At 39.4% G+C, this 17515-nt stretch overlaps 1 protein-coding gene across 1 annotated transcript in view; it reads left to right on the forward strand.

The window, feature by feature from the left end:
- Positions 1-17515, forward strand: part of LOC135263006 (dystrophin-related protein 2-like) — a 72772-nt gene that overhangs the window by 6060 nt on the left and 49197 nt on the right. The gene's annotated exons all lie outside the window — the stretch shown is intronic.

Here is a 17515-nt window from a genome sequence, read left to right on the forward strand (position 1 = left end):
TTGAAGCCTAAGGCATCCCCAACATTGGGGACAGGGACACACACACCCTCTCTCAAACACACACACACTCACTCACTCACTCCCCCCCCCCCCCCACCCCCCACACACACACATATGACAATTGGAGATAATTACTTAATTGATGTACAATTTATTAAAATCTATTTACATTTTTTTTTTTTTTTTTTTTTTTTACAGCAAAGTCAGGTCAGTCAGTCACAAGTAATGCAATAATCTTAAACATGTGTTTTAAGTGGGTCCTTAGATTTGTGCTGTTTCTATGGAATTTTGTTTGCATTGGAAAATATCAAAGAATGGCAGGTGATATCTAGGTTGGTGAGGTTTACACTTCTACAATACTTCCATATATTTGTTCCTGTGTCAAGTTTTCATTATAGTCAGATCCAAAGGCCGCCTTGTCTTTAAAAATGCACATCACAGACATGAATCTTTTGTGGATTAACTTGTCTTGTGTGTCTGATTATTTCAGTGGTTGTAACTGTATAATAAATGTTCCTGTTAATTTTAACTGTCCTAGTAGTGTAACAAAAAGGATGAATGAATGAAAAACAAAATATGTTTGCAAAAACAGAAACCGTTGTGCAAATGGATCCCAATCTATTTATATCATGCATGCTAATATGTAGTTTTGTTTATGCTGTAAATGTTTTATTTTTTCCAAAATGTTTATTTTTTGTGAATGCACTCTTCTCATTGTATTCTGTTTTTGTCGTGCATGATGTGTATGTGTGTAATAAAAATCCCACAGAGGATGTATTCATTGATTCTTGAGTATGCATTCAGTACTGTGGTAGATTAAACTTCCTGGCTGTAATCATTACTTACCAAAACAGCCTCTTTTGGAAATGGTTGACAGGGTCTTTAAAAAACCCTGTTAATGATACATTTTGATGATAATAAGGAGCTCCAAATTTAGACATGAATGGACTGTTTCTCCTCATGGCTTTATCAGTGCCTGTCATAAAGGTTTTGGAAGTGTGGATATTACATTAAGAGAAATACAAAGGATTTCTTTTAGGCAAAACAATCAAGACTTGACCTTTATATTTATATTTAATAAATGACTGTAATCTTGAGAATTGTCTCAAGGAAGAAGGCAGCAGGTAAAGAATTTTTAGAGGTTATTTTCAATTTTCTCAAGGAGCCAGTATTAAATTCCATATATAATTGTCTCTGGTCTGATGGCTGTGTCAATAATTGGATATGGAATATGATAAGTAAAGAAATCTTAACCAAGTCACATCTATATTTAGATCACTGCAACCTTACAAGTCAGTAGAATCTCTATATGTAAGCCTTACCGATGACAGAACCACACAGAATCTAACAAATTTAAACCAGCTCTATACTTTTCCTCTGTGGTTCTGAAGAATAAAGAAATGTCGGCAGTTTCAAAATACCGCGTTGCAGGATTATATTTCAATGAACAAAATACACTGTGGCTAAAACTCTCCCTGGCATGTTTCTGCACTATTAAATGCATCAGGAAAACCAGGCCCACATATTCATACTGTGCCTACGGGGTCTGCGTGAGCCCCTCCTTAGGTTGTATCCTCATTCCGGCTGGTTGGCTCTTGCTGAAGGGATTTGCAGAAATGATTAAATTAGCTACAGCCAGGGGCTCAGCATGTAAAGTGGTAAACCGTGTCAGGGCATTTGCACGCTCTGTCTGATTCCGACTATTCACTAGGTCTACTTCCCATCTGATTGCAGGTGATCAATTAATTTAGTCTATCTGGTAAGTTGGTGCTTATCGTTAAATAGAATTAAAAAGAGGCACGGTGCACACTAAATTAGGGATGGCTTATCTGCACAGGCTAAATAATCATCTGCAGAGTACAGAAATGGTGATTATAGGATGTGTGGCAGTGTCCATTATTGTTTGCCAAAAGCACTTTTCTCTGATGGGTCACTGCAGGCTTGAGGAAGAGTGTTCGTCCTTCATGTATTTGTTTATAAACACCTATCTCCCCAGTGTGGAAGAATCTCCCTGCTGAAGGAACACTGCAGGCACCTTCCAGGCACCATCCCATGAGCTTTTTTTCTACTCTACGCACATCATAGGGGTGTGTCCCTCACTGTACACAGCTGGTAGGCTCAGGGTACCTAGCTAGTCCTCGATAAAAGCTAACAGAGCAGTAAGCTTTGTAACCACCACTGCATGTCTGGTCATTGTCAACTAATTACATATGCTGGGCCCAGACCTGAACAATTTCTGGGTTATAAGGCTAAGCTTGCACCCATGGTGGACACCTTTAATTTTTAATTAACCTAATTTTTAATTAACCATTTTAATTAAACCTGCTTAAGATGTACAGTAAATGCACCTATGCATTTACATTTCTGCATGATCAAAATAATTTCCTTGTTGTTTTAGAGTGATTTATATACTTCTAATCTTGTACAAACGACCAAAATAGCATCCATAGGTCAGTGCTTTTATGCATTCTGTGCCATATTCAAAATGCTCTGGTTTTTTCCTCAGTAAATATCAAATCCTTTGTGGAATGCTGTTATACAGACTATCCAGCTCTCCTGTGAAGAGTAATCCTCATTCAAGTGCACAATGTTTTATCTATGACAAAACATTTGACTTCAGTGCAAATTTACCTTCTCCAACACGCTGCATTCCCTTCAGTGATGTCTATATATAAATTGGTTTTGTCTGGAACAGTGTGGAAGAACTTGACTGGCTTCGGCTTCAACCCCAACCACCGACCCCAACCCCATCCAGCATTCTAAAAGCACCTGTTAACCAGTGTAAAGATTTGAAAATAAGGGTAGTATGTGCACTATTCTTGGTTTTAGTTGGTGCCCTAGCAATATCATTTTGTACTGATTGAAGCTCGCCACTCATTTTTGAGGAGTCCAGAGAGTAGTGCATTACAGTAATCGAGATGACTGGAAATAAAGGCATGCATTAAATCACTGCCAAGAATAACACTCAGGTTCTTAGCCTGGGAGGTAAATTTAAAAGAGTGTGAACTTAAATAAGAGATTACCTTCACTCTCCTTTACCCTGAGATCTCCATCTTATCTTTGTTTAATTGGAGATGATTATTAACATGTATAACCGCAATATTTTGAACAGTAATACTTTCGTATCTAGGATGATATATTATCCATGTTCATAGGCATCCTCCTCCACCAGAGAATCAATGATGTCGCTGTCCTCATCTGACTTACTCCAGAAATCAATATCAGCTGGGTGAGCATATGCCTTAGCCATACTCAGTTGTTCTCAAGAATAATAATATTTTCCTAAAAATTACAGAAAACAATTATGTCTCGCCGGGTGCAGTGTCTTTTACTGCTATCGCAGAGGCTGAATGCGTAACGCAGCGACAATGAGACAAAACTTTTGGTTACGCTGGGCTATAAATCGCTATTCCGAAAGTCAAATTAGACATGTCATACATCATTGGAATCTTGTTTTTATGAACTCCCAGATTGATGCTATTGTCCAGTGTGTCACGATTGGGGGTATAGTTGCAGAACAGAATGCAGGGAGGGGGTGCTTGTTAAATGAAGGACCTATGCAACAATGGTGTCACTTGACAACTATGTTAAACACAAAGTTTCTAACTATTGTCAACTAATAAAGGGCCGTATTTGGGCCTGAGTGGGTTCATTTGCATTCATTCTATTTTTTTTACACTGAAATTTTCAGTCAATCTGTTCACTGGGTTTACATTTCAATAACATTGCATGATATTCAAAGGATGGTAAAAGGTATTTCCAAAGGTAAGGGGCTTGTGACAAAGAAAAGCGAGGGCAATGCTGGCCATACCTCCCCCTCCCCTGCATTTCTAACTGAGACAGAGAATTGGTACTGTAATTGGGAGGAGACGCTTCAATAAGAATAGCCTGTTCCTAGCCAGGTTTATGTTAAAACAAAAAAAAAAAACAGTCTGGTTTATTGTCACAGATAAGATCATTGATAATAAAAGATTTATTTGTAAGTGACCTGATATTAAAAAGTGCTGTAGGGCCAGGGGTAGTGGAACCACATGCAGCTGGGCAGAGAGCAGTGAAACCATTGGCAGCAGTGCCAGGTGGGGGTGAGGCACAGATAGGGTGAACAAGGTCCTCGTCATCCAGTCGTGAAAAGCGGTTTGTGAGGTCCAGAGAAGGACAAGGAGAGCCTCCAGGGCTTGTGTGGTGTATGTATGTGCAATACTTATTCAATTCAGCAAGTGTTCACAAGTATGTTGTAATGTGCTGTTTGGTTATGGCTTCCATTTCATCACATAGGTCCTCTATCGAATGAAGCCAGCCAGCCTTTGCAACGACAGTATAGCTGCAGTTATGAATCAAATGAGTAAATAGCTATCTAGCTGCCCATGATTGAAAACATACTGTGAAACCATTTTGATCCAAGATCAAGTTTTTTTCAAGAATTTTAATGCATTTTTATTTCATTAAATGTTCCACAAGTGGTAGTGGACTGAGCAAAATGCTGGCTTGCTACTTGACTAGAACATGAGGGTCTGCAATAAGTGTCTGGTTGCCCGATCGTATCTACGCCAGTTTGAGGTTTTTTTTCTGGAATCTTGAGGTAATGTCTGCATTGCATTGTAAGCCAATTTTTATTACGAGATGGCAGTGGTTGTTTTCCAGATATTAGTCTGACACTCGTGTTTTGCCAGGAAAACAGTAAAAATAAAATAAACATTCATTATGAAAGCAAAATGTCCGACAAAAATAAGTGAATGCTCTAATGTTTGTAGGTCTTGAGCTGGATAATTTCTAGAGAAACAGTTTCAGAATGCTGACACCAGCTCTCATTCACACATGACCCTATAAAGTTGCAGAACATTTTATGGGAAGGATTAGTAACAGAAGTCTCTCTTTCTCCCATTTCGCATGGATTTCTGCAAGGAGCGGGAGGGGAAGGGGTATTTTTCATGGGAGGAAAAGAGGGGTGGCCTAGAGAGGCCTGCCCTTAACAAAGTCCTGTTGCCTGTGCTGTGTATTCTCTGTGTATCGAGGCAGTCTCTGGAAATTAATATCAAAGATGGCTGATATGTAGTAATCACTCCCTGTGTGGGCCTTCGTTCCCAGCCTGTCAGCTAATCAAGCCTGACAAGACCTCAAACTCAGCCCCCAAAGACATCTTCAGTGTGGCCATTTCCTGGTCCTAATCTGAATTAACAGGAACCTGCATTCACTGACGTGAGGCCAGTCGCTCTGTTGACTCAGTTTTTTAATTGAGACAATAGTCTGTTGTCATTCTTTTGCTCTAACGATGTGCAGAGAAATGATATTAACCATTTCGGCTCCACTAATATTGCTGCTTGTGTTCAAGTTTACACAGGTGTGAAAAATAATTAGCTTGTTTGTACAGCAATATCAGCGGAACCCCTTGGGGGGCTGCTATAATCATTTTTCCTATTTTAGTGCCAGGGGACAGTTTGTGTCATAAATTTGCCTACAAATCAAATAAAGTTTCTCAGAGAGAGAGCCAGCAGCTGTGGGAAGGATTGCTATCATGCTGTTTCCCATGTTAAGGTCAGCAGATGATTCAATCTTTTGAAGGTAATGCCTGCTAAGGCACCAAGGGCATATGTAGCGCCAAGCACATTCCAAAGAGCAGCTTATTTTGTCTATTTGAAGGGACAGCAGATAGTCTCTTCTCCTTATGTGCTCTTTCCCTTATTTTGAGAGGGTTACAGATAGAGATAGGGTCACAATGCAGGAAGTGCCATGGCAAGAATCAAAATCCTGCCTTCACAAGGGAGTTGTTGGTAGGTTGCGTGTCAGCTATCCTACAGACTCATAACCTGCAGCCTATGAGAATATTACATTCATAGCCCCAAAAGTGGCATGTCTAATTGAGATTGTCAAAAAATAAAAAATAAACCTGAAATATATTTTGCAAAAGAGCAATTTGTCATTGTGCACTTTATGGATTGTGGATACTATGGTCTTACAAGTTTCTATGGATTGTGTTACGATTTGGGATCACACATACAAAGATACACTTTTACTAAAAAAAAGGTTCTCTTTTTTGCCCCTTGCTGCTTTGATGCCAGGCAGCAGAACACTCCTCACTACCACAGGTTGGCCTCCTAATTAATTTGGAGTAAACTATTGGAAGGAGGAGGGGTTTCAGTATTTGATTTTTGATCAGTTCTAATACAATAATAAATTGCTTTGAGGGGAAACTAAGATGTCCTTTGGTTACAGCGTGGCATATATACAGAGACGTCCCTCCCACTAGGCAGATCAGGCTCTGTGCCTAGGGCCTTGCCTTCTCGCCCAGGGCCCAACCTTCTTGCCTTCCTTTGACACCAGGGCTAACAAATGACATAAATCCTACAGAAAATTAATTAATTATGCAAATTGAAGATGCATTTCGTATTTGGGTTGTGCTATTGGATATAGCCTTGCAATATTAGTATAGCCCATTTTTTGTGATATGTTGTGATCTATGAGACTGGTGAAAGGGGCGTGAATTAACTTTAATAATTTTATATGAAATAGGTTGCATTCTTGCATTGTTTTTGAATTTTGGAGGGACATTGCTGTATGAATAAAATTGGGAGTTGTTTTTTATTATTCTATGCCATGGATCATTAAAGGAAGCTCATGGTGATTGTAATCATTCATATTGATTAGATGCAGCCATTTTCTATGCCGTTTTTACTTCTGCTAAACGTGCAACTCGTTTTGTTGTTCGTATTGATCAGAACACAGTTTTTAATAACTTTATTGATTATTTATCATTTTATAATACATTAAAAAGCTGTTCATACAAAAATGAATTACATAACATATATCGTTTAGCAAATAAAATTAACCTTTATATTATATAGGCTATCAATTTCAGTCCAGAACAGAACAGGCTAGCCAATCCGTTTTTCATTCTGTTAAACATGACATTAATTTTGCTTGTACCTAACAAACACTAGGCTACAGGACCACAAACTTATTTGCAAATAGAGTAATATATTATGAATGTTGCTACACTTTCATTGCCGTGTTTTTAACGTGTCTTTTACATTTATTTGGCAGAGAGAAAGAGTGTCTTCAATGACAGAACTAATAAATGGGGTTACTATAATTTGAAATGGGAGACAATTTGCACATCAGAGATCAAATCTGGTTGGTTATGATGATGCAAATTTTTACCACCTGGGGCTTGAAGATAAGCTTTGGCCACCCCCCCCCCCCCCATGCCGCCTCAACAGCTAGGCCCACGCCGCCCGCAATCCCAACATGCCTTGCGGAGGTGACCCGCCACCTCTCATTGAAAATTAATGGAGGCGCCGTCTCAGCCCCGTGAAACTGCTTTCGCTGTGGCTTCATCATCAGGCATGTCAAAATCCATGATGAAAATACCTCTTCGCCAGTGCGACAGCTCGCAACACACCACGCACCGACTGGAAAATGGAGCCCCTTGTCACATGTGGTTAATCTGTGAAGGCCATTAATCAATAAGTGTGTATAGCTAGATAGATTTGTTTGTTCTTGAAGAATGACATTAGATATGAGCACATTAGTAATAAAAAATGATGACGAGCTATATTGAATATATAATTTCCAAAAAGCCTTGTTTGCCACCATTCAGAGCTGCTCAATATCGTTGGGGAAAAAAATAACATGAAATGCTACTCTACTTGCATCATTAATGGCACTTAAAATATTTCCCCCCACTTCTTAATTTAGCAAATGACTTACAGCTAACAATCATTGCACTCAATCACTCAACCTACAGCTAATTGTGCATCTTAATTTAAAATTAATCAACAGAAGCACGGTGGACAGTGTGGTCATTATTGGTTGTAATTGCAACGTATTTATTTATGATTTATTTCTGCACTTCGGGTCCCCGGAAATTGGTCTCAGACGTATTTTCCCCATGCCTCTGCTTATGAGGGACCACGTCATTTCACACTTTGATGAAGAGGTGTTTTTTTAGTCAAACTGAAAAATGGTAAATATGATTGAATTACATTGTGTAGCGCAGTGCGCTTTTCTTACCTTCAGACTGAACTGGAAAAGGATGTCACCAGGGGGTACTCTTTATGTAAGATCTGAGGTGTTTCATGTTTTTCAACTACCTTTTTGTGACAAATGAAGAGCAATTCCCATAGCAGTAAAAGGTAGCAAGTGGGCTGCCTTTATGATGCACAGTTCTGCTGTTCTCCCGTTCTTCCACTTTGTATGATTTTTGAGGTTCAGGTCTTGAAGTGTGACGAAAATGAGAAATGGATGTTTTTAATTGTCAAGAAATTGTCTTTTAGGGAGAAAGACCTTTGTGGGTGTTCTATTTTCACATTTAACCTCCAGCAGTTCCTTATTTATTCCAGCTTGTCTCTGGAATAAATAATTACCAATAAATGCATGAGTGAAAATGTATACATTTGTAGAGATTTTATTCTCATCTCAGAACTGTTAGGTGATACCAATGCCAGCCCGTGCAAACATTGAATATTTACATCCATCCATCCATCCATCCATCCATTATCTACACCCGCTTATCTTGGTCAGGGCCGGGGGGGTGCTGGAGCCAATGCCAACGCGCATCGGACGATAGGCAAGAACACACCCCAGACAGGACGCCAGCCTATCACACAGAATATTTGATATTCCTAAATAATATGCTACATCAGTACTATCTTTTGCATAATAATGACTTACTTACACATGCATTTATATGAAAAATTGGCACTGTGACTGCATTGAATGCAATGGATTTGCAAACATGTACTAGATGACAACTTTTTTGCATGTTAATTGCATTAATTTGTCATTATTTTTGCTCCCCTAAAATGATGCATAAAAAGGGCAGTAATTCCTACACAGATCATCTGATATGCATGCAAATACCCTCAAAAGTACAGCACATTAATGATATCCTTTAACTGGACCCTGTCTACAGTTATATTCAAATTAAGTGTGTGCTCTGCAAACCATGTCTGACTTGTGTAATGCTAATAACCCATGAGCACAAGCAGTAATATCATAAACTTGTTGAAGTCGTCAAAAAAATAAAATAAATAAAAGACTGGCCAAAATCAGATTTTGTGTAAGTTGGTAGGCCTATGTCACATCCTTTTATTTCATACCACCCCCAGATTTGTTCTTCCTGTTCACCATGATTAAAATACACATATGCCAGTAGTTAAGGTAGTTAAGGCAATAAGGATGTTAGTCGGGTGTATGCGTATTTCAATAATGGTGATTTCATATGATTATGTTGAGTTTACCTTTTCAGATGTTCATGGCAGTTTATTCTTTAGAGTCCGGTGAGATTAAAATGCTGAAATAAAATTAAATTTTCCCTGAGAGAAGAAAAGTATGGCATTCAAATGTTAAAGCGCATAAACACTATGGACATATAATTTTTAAAGTGTCTTTGCCTCCTACAGAGAAATCTCTTCGTAACACAAAAGATGTGTCCTTTTACTCTGTTTTTGTCGACATTGAAATTATCTTGACGTTGCTGTAAAAGTTATGTTCCAGATAAACTTTAATAAGGGCAAACTGTACTTGCAGAGTCAATCTTGTGTTAATGTTTTATTGTGGTTAAGGTTTTTATTAAAATTTGATGGCACAATACTTTTACATTTACTACATTTTGCGACTCAGAAAAAAAGAAAAAACCTAACAGGCGCTTGATATTTCAGTAATCTCTTGTGATCTCTTGTAGTAAACGTACACAAGAGGTAAAGTACTGTTGCATGTACTGCTTGCTTTACAGATCTGTATCTGTTTCTCTATGTGCTGATTGGCCAAACCTTATTACTGCACTCGGTTTAGTTTCCAGCTAGTTACACACCACATGTGACAGTGATATTTCTCCTCATCTTCCTCCCTGCGGTGCAAAGCACAGGTCTTCCATTTGAAGTAAAACCTTAAATTATCTATCTGGATTAATTATGAGGTATTTTCCACTGGCAAAGGAATGAAAAAAAATGGCTATATGACAGATTGTACCTTACGTTGATGAAGCAGTTGTATGATTAAATAAAACATTTCAGCAGCCTAGCAATTACACATTGAAATGTTCTCCCATTTACAGTCTGTTCTGCATGTTAACAACACGCTGGCAAACAACACTCAATGCTATTTACAGTGGTTTTATTTTTACGTATGTATTTCAGTTTATGTCAAAATTTTGTCCTGTGTGGCTGAATCACTCATTGGCTCGTTCTCTATTTTCAAAATTATGTTTAGTGCTTTAATTTGTCAATGTCAACTGAAGCCAGTTCCTGCTGTCTGTAAAATAAGCATTCATGGGTAATGTGTGGGCGGTTGTGCGGGAGGGGATAAATGGCGATAGTCTAATCCCCGCTTGTGTGTGTGTTGTGTTTGCTTTTGTGCCTCATCTCCCTCTCCTGTCATTTTCATTCCTGTTGTGGTGATGAGATTAACGGGCAACGTGATGACTAAACACTCACTGCTGACATCTCTGCTTTTAACACCTTCAAGATATGTGTCAGTCTGGTCTTCCCATTGAGGGACATGCAGGCCGATAGCGCTTAACTGGTTCAGTCTGTCATCATTTAAATGGTCAACCGCTCTCCCGTAGCATTGCCTTTAGCTTTTGAATACAGACAGCTTTGCTTGGAGGTTAGTTCATCCAGCGGACACAGTGTGACACATTAAGCTAATCAATACATTTAAAATCTTTGTCGGTGGGAACTGGTTAAGTCAATGTAAGGATGATGTGATGTAGAGGAATCTGACTTCATGACCTGTCTCATTTTTTCTCACATTTAATTTTTAAAACAGTGGTGCTGTCAGATGTATCCTTTTATTTGCCTATAAAGAGCATTGCATGCTCTTTATAGGCAAAAACCTTTGACAAGGATCCTGGTGAATTGCTGTAAAAGGAAGGATAATCCATTGAGCATTTTATGCAGCGTCTGAATATACTTTCAGTATATGCAATTGAGATATTTGTTGTCAAGATTTCAAACATGTCTCACATTTTTGTGAAGGGCTTATGCCTAGTTGTTTGTCTGTGTTGATGGTGGTATTGGTATTTTCATTGAAGTTTGCTTTTCCACACGCTGCAAAAAAACAAACAAAAGCCTTCCTGTACTTTTCCAAATGTGAAGCTTGTTTTGTGTCACGGAGCTTATAAAATGTGCAGAGTGCAAAGCTTTCTCTGCAAACCTACATTCTCAATTCTGTCTCATTCTGTCTCCAGGCATGAAACTTCCTCTATTTTTGCTTGTGTGCAGTGTCTCTCCTGCTTAAATGATAGCTGATATTTGATATGAATTTCGTATTGGAACTCTTGTCCTACAAGAGTATTTTTAGTCCTGTATTTACTTATTAATGATGCAATGGAACTTGCAGTTCTGCAGTTCCAATTCAGTCCTCTGGGAGACTTGAATGCTGTGTTGATTAGTTGCCAACTTAATGTTTAACTTGTAAATTTCTACCATTGACATACAGCTTTGCAGTGAAACCCAGTAGAACTGTTTATGTATGAGATTTCAGGTGAGCATTTGAAGCAGACCCTTGAAATTTTGTGAGCCGTGGTACTGAGGCAGATGGTGTTTGACATGAAGTTGAGGTGGGCCTTCAGGGATTTGGCCCTTGCAAATGAGAGCTTAGAGAGCCTCTAGTGGAAGTCTACATGATGAAGTCTTCAGGATAAACCTTCCAGATCTGAGCAGGCATGGGCTTCAACCAAGAATAAATGACGCTGTCAGGCTATTTTATAAGACCGACTTTATTAAGCTTTAATTTCATTCATTGTTCTTTTACTGCTAATAGTTAAATGAAAAAAGTATTTAGTTGAACTCTGCTGGAGAAGGTGTGTGGGCTATAGAAACACTGGAGCTGTTTTCTACCCTTTTGGTGGATTTACATCTGCTGTAGGTTGACATAGGGTGCCTTATATTTGCTTCGTATAGGTCATTTGTGAAACTTCTGCATTTGTCTTTGTTAACATTGGAGAATTGCATTGCTCAAATTACATTCCATACCTCTTTGTCTTAACAGCATATTTCATCTGTTCAAAAGTGACTGTACTGCAGAGTTTTGCAGCCTCTGAGGAAAAAGGTACATCAGGATATATTAACAGGCAGCGTTCATCATTCTACATACTTCAACCAATACGGAATATGCATCCACCTTGCAAACTTAACATTTGATCAAGTCAGACTCCATTGGAATATAAAATGCCACCAAAATATTATTGTCAAGGATTGCAGACTGTGTGCATAAGTAATGGCAAGATAAAAGCTATTTTTTGGCTTTCATGCAGCAATTATGCACATTTTACTCCTGTAACATAATGCAAGTCGTCAGCAAAGCCCTCCAGTCCTCTGCTATACCAACTGAACAATGAACAGTGACATTTCAAGGACACCTCTGTTCATCTGAAACAGGAACACCAACAGAGGCATCAGTATGGGAATTGCTTGAAAAACGGCCATTAAATTGGTAGTGAGTATCTTGGCTGCAAATAAAATGCCATATAACTTGCCACATGTGAAGACCCCCTCGGCCTGTCACACTTTATCAGCAGTAAAAACTGTGCCCTGCCAGTGAAGAACCGATTATGAATTATATTCCAATTAACTGTATCAGATGGTTATTATTTTTTTATTTATCAAAGGACTCTGAAGAGGGAATTAACTGCAATTGCAACACTATGATAGCCCTTCTGTGTGAACCTTACAGCCTTCAATAATAGTTAATGTTCTGTAGTTTGTTTTGAACTAGTACAAGCAATGTTTTTCCAGTAGGAGTTAAGATTTAAGGAGAATAAAGATAAAGGTGTTAACAGCCTATCACATAATGATGCCTTGTATATTTCACTGTGTAAATTAATTATTAATTACACTTACATTTTAAGTGTGATATATCATATTCAAACTATCTGCTGAGTAAATAAACCATTTTGTTAAATTACTCTCCCATTTTTAAATGTATTATTAATGTAATCGAAGATAAAAAATACATTACTTGCTTAATTTTACTGTGCTTAAATTTGTCATCGAAGAGGTTTGCTAATGAGTTAAGTTCTCTGTCAGCCAGTCGGATGTTGAAATAGCCTGTACTTATTTCTGAAATGCTAGTACATAATTTGTCTCATAAACACCAAATTCTGTGCTCACGCCTATAGGTCATTGAGTGTTGAGAATGACTATTACAGTGCTCAATTACCTGGAATGGTACCCTAATTCACCATGAGCACTTGTAATGCTTTATGGTGCCAATTAACCACCTTTGAATAGGTCTAACATTGTTTGGTAATTTGATTCATATTAAAACATCCAGCTGTCGTCAGTCCTCTTTTGAATCCATGGGCACATCCCTGTGCCATTATTTTCCATCCTTCAATAATACCCAATATCCTCTCAAATTGATCATTTGTACATTTCTCCTGAACTATACAAAATCAGTCATAACAACAGTCAATAACAATTAGTGATGAGCAGCAGGATTCCTGTGGTTCACCAGTAAGGTTTTGCTGTGGTTTCTCTAAATGGTCATGTTTAACATATTCTCCCAGTGGACTATGGGTTTTGCACATACAAATTTACTTTGGTTTCATGTGGAGGCAGGCTTGTGGTGTGTGGATTTAGCTGAAAACACATTTGTTTGTCTCTCTCTGGCCCTTTACGTTGCACAAGTCCACGGTAGCTGGGACTGACCATTCTAATCACCCCTGTCAGTACGTCAGCGCTGTTCCACAATGCATCCGAAGCCAAACTTCATTAGCTGTGTCCATCATGTGCTCACATCTGTGTGCTCATTGCTGACCAAAGATATGCAGCTGGGAGAGCGGTTCCAGAATACAGCTGAGAGAAATAGCAGTGCAGTGTCAATCCTTTTCTCCCTTTAGTTTTGTCACAGTTCCCAAACCTTTGATATCTGTGTTGAGGGTTGCTGCACTTGTCGACTTCTGCACATTGCCTGAGGCCAGAACGACAGGATCACATGATCAAAGGGCCCTTCCTCTCCATCTGCGCTGCCCCACCATTGCACCTGGAGAAAAGGAATAGCCTATCTTCAGGTATCCTCAAGGGGGTCTGTTCTCTCATGTTGTATGTTTTCGAAGTGTGTTTGTTTGAGGGATGATGGGACATAACATCTGAAAATGGATTCTGCATCTGTGCATCATTCGTGAATCATAGATTTTTCCCATGTAACATTGATTCCATGTGACTGGGTAATGGTGTCAACAACAATACCCTTGTTGCATTGCCTTGAACGATTACTTCCAACCAACTTGTACTTGGTCATTCCTCTAAAATGTGGAAGAGATCTAAATCATAATCTTGGCTCATTGTACAGTTTTTTTGTGCTTTGTGTGCTCAAGTTGTATCTGTTTCATTGTCTTAATATCATATTGTATTTTGAGAAAATATCTGCTTCATGGTATGTAATTTGGATCCCAGGTAGATCAGCAAAGAAATAACACGGCTGTGCATCCCTGTGGGAATTTTAGAGGTACATTTTTGGAACAGTTTTAAAGGAGTGCCTTGACTTTTCTGTAACACTGCTCTGCAAATTTACCTGAAGTTTATTTCTAAAGCTAAAACCTTAACCTATAGGCTAAAATAGGCTACCAATGGACTTTGTGAACATGCTTTCTGTTGGTTAATCTTTGTCATTCCAGTTGTAATGTGGATGGTTTGCCTGATCTCATTTCTCATTTCATTTGAGATAAATTTATACATTTGTGGTTGTCAAAAGGAGTAGGCTAAGAGTGGGTCATGGCGATTTTCAGAGGATAACAAAGCTTTAGGAACTGCATGTGTAGCTGAAGCCTTGCTGCAGGAGTCATGTTGGGGTGGCTCATCCTATTCAGCTGCCTCTTGAGTTTATACAGATTGAGCCAGCCTGTATAACAAGAGTCAAAGGCTTTTGAAATGTCCTTCTGCCACATGACACATAAGGATACAATAGTGCGGCCTCACTCAGTTGACAGTGCCCTGTGTGACACTGTCTTGCCCTAACTTAAATTGTCAAACTAAATCTAAGCTCTTGGAATTGAGCCTTACGAACACTCTTCATAAATACTCGTCGCTTGGTGTATTCTCAAATGATCTTACTGACCACTGCACTATTGCGTGTGTCAGGGATACCAGCCTCCAAAAAACTGTGTCTCGCTTTATTATGAAAAGCAGCCTGCCCAGGTAAAGCCTATGTCTGGAAAACAGTGCTTAACCTGTGGGCAATTCTGAACACAGGGTTTTTAGACCAGTGCCTCACAAGCACATAGTCGGTTTGTGAGGGGCTGCGATGCATTTTTAAAAATAATTCCCTATGAGCTCATAATGCAATTATACAAGATTCAAATGGCCATGAATGCTGCTGTTGTTTCCATTTGTTGTATTCAAACTGCAGAGGAAGTGAATAATAAGAAACAGACTCTCCCAGGCATTATGTGTGCAGGTAAAAATGATCAGGAATTTCTTAACACTGGGCAAGCCCAAATGAATATTTTCATCAGAAGGGACATTAGTTGGATTGGTCGGATGATCTACACGAGGATAATTCGACATGAGCCTCCAGGCCAGCAGGGACTGGGCGGTGGTTGGACTGGGTGGTGGTCCCCAGTTGGGTGAAGTGAGCCCTAAGCCGCGTTTCCACTGCAGGAACTTTCCCCAGGAACTAGGAACCTTTTGAGGAACTCAGTGCGTTTCCACCGCACCAGGGTCTAGTTCCTGGGACTTTATTTTACCCCAAAAAAAAGTCCCTGCTCGGGGGGTAGTACTTTCCAAAAGTACCGGAACTTTTGGGGTGGGGCGCAAGCTCTGAATATTTCTGATTGGTCGACTACTCGCAGTATTTTATTTCAACCGCCATTTTTAAAAATCTGCAGCCGCAAACCGATTTATTTTCATAATGATAACTTGAATTCAAACTTGTATGTTATGCGGCGCAGTAGCCTACTTTTGGTTATAGCCTGCCAACGTCTTGGAATAGATGAGAAATTAAGATCAAGGATTATAACGGGTGCTCTTTTGTTCTTTTCTTGCTTTAGTATTCGTTTTATATAACGTTAAGCATTCGTGCTGGGACAGCATATTATGTACCAAAACATTAAAATGGTTTAATTCGGTGGCTGAATATTTTCTTCCGGATTTTCTTTGTTAGCCCGTTATAATTGACTCAAAACGTTTGATACAGTTATTTGAGGTATGCGGTAGTTCTGCTTAATTTACATTGGTGATACAGTAAAAGCAAATTGGAAATCACTTTCCGCACTTTTTGTCAGGGTAAAATTACAGGTTAATCCTAGTAATCGTCCCTTTTTCTTTTTCAGACTGCCATAATTTTACTCAGCGATTCTTCAATTCCACAAAAATACCAGGAAGACTGGATTAATTTATGGTGCATGGTTCGCATCTGGAGGGCACACTTCGCTGCTCCGCTAGCAGTAACTTCGAAGGAAAGCAAACGGTGGCGTACCACTGCAATATTAATTTAAATTTTCACGCAAGTCTGAGTTTTCATTCTATGTATTCTTGTCATTTTGCGATTAGCCTATATGGAATTGACGATGAGAGTCGAAGTAACCAATTCAACAGCAAATTGTTTACGACGTGTGCATGTTTTCTGCTGTTGTTACCAGTTATTTGTGGAATGTGAATGCATTCTGTCTCCTCGGATGTCAAGACATGAAAGTGAATGTTCGCATAATAACATAATGAATGTGTTTGAGAGGATATATAATACAGTTACAATCTGACTATTGGCCTGTTATGTCCTATTTGTTGCAATACAATGGTCCAAGTCGAACTACCAACGAGAGTTTTGCTTGAAAACGGTCAAAGGGAATGCTGACTGACCAGGCATAAATGACTACACCCCACCGGATCCATGCTGTCAGTCTGTCCCTGAAACTATGCCCGAAGCAACTGAACTTGCCTTTCCGAAAGCGTATGGGGGTTAGTCCCCCCCCCCCCCACTCTCCCCTCCACTGCCCTCCTGTCCCCTCTCCTCTGCTGCTCCTCCTGGGGCTTCTGGAGGTCCTTGTTCATGTGCTGTCTTCTGGAAGTCTAGTGGAGCTGAGCACGGCTGAGGATGAACTAATGTGACAGTCTCTCCTCCCCAGTTCTCTGGTGTTCCTGGCTCTTCTATCATTTGCATCTAAGTCCCTGCCCTGCTCTGCCTCTCTTGGTGATGCAGTAGGACTGAAGTGGCAGCAAGCAGATTGTGGATGTTATCTTTTCCAGGAGCTGGGTGGCTGCTTGGTTTTCCCATAAATTTTGCTGGATTTGTGCATGTGTGCATTGGTAACAGTGTTTGTCAGCGCAATGGTAAGACTTTGCTGTATGTATGCACACGTACCTGTGTGTGTGTGCATGTGTGTGTCTCCGTGTGTGCGTGTGTGTGTGTGCGTGCACATACCAAAGTATGTTTGTATGTGTGCGCATGTGTCGGCTTCTGTGTGTGTGTGTACTGGTTTTCCTTATTTGTTAATTTGTGTGTGTGTGTGTGTGTGTGCACGCATACTTGTACATGAAAAAGTTTGTGTATATGCCATTGCTAAATAAAATCCAAGTCG

The sequence above is a fragment of the Anguilla rostrata genome, chromosome 9 (assembly GCF_018555375.3).
Source record: "Anguilla rostrata isolate EN2019 chromosome 9, ASM1855537v3, whole genome shotgun sequence".
Taxonomy (NCBI): Eukaryota; Metazoa; Chordata; class Actinopteri; order Anguilliformes; family Anguillidae; genus Anguilla; species Anguilla rostrata.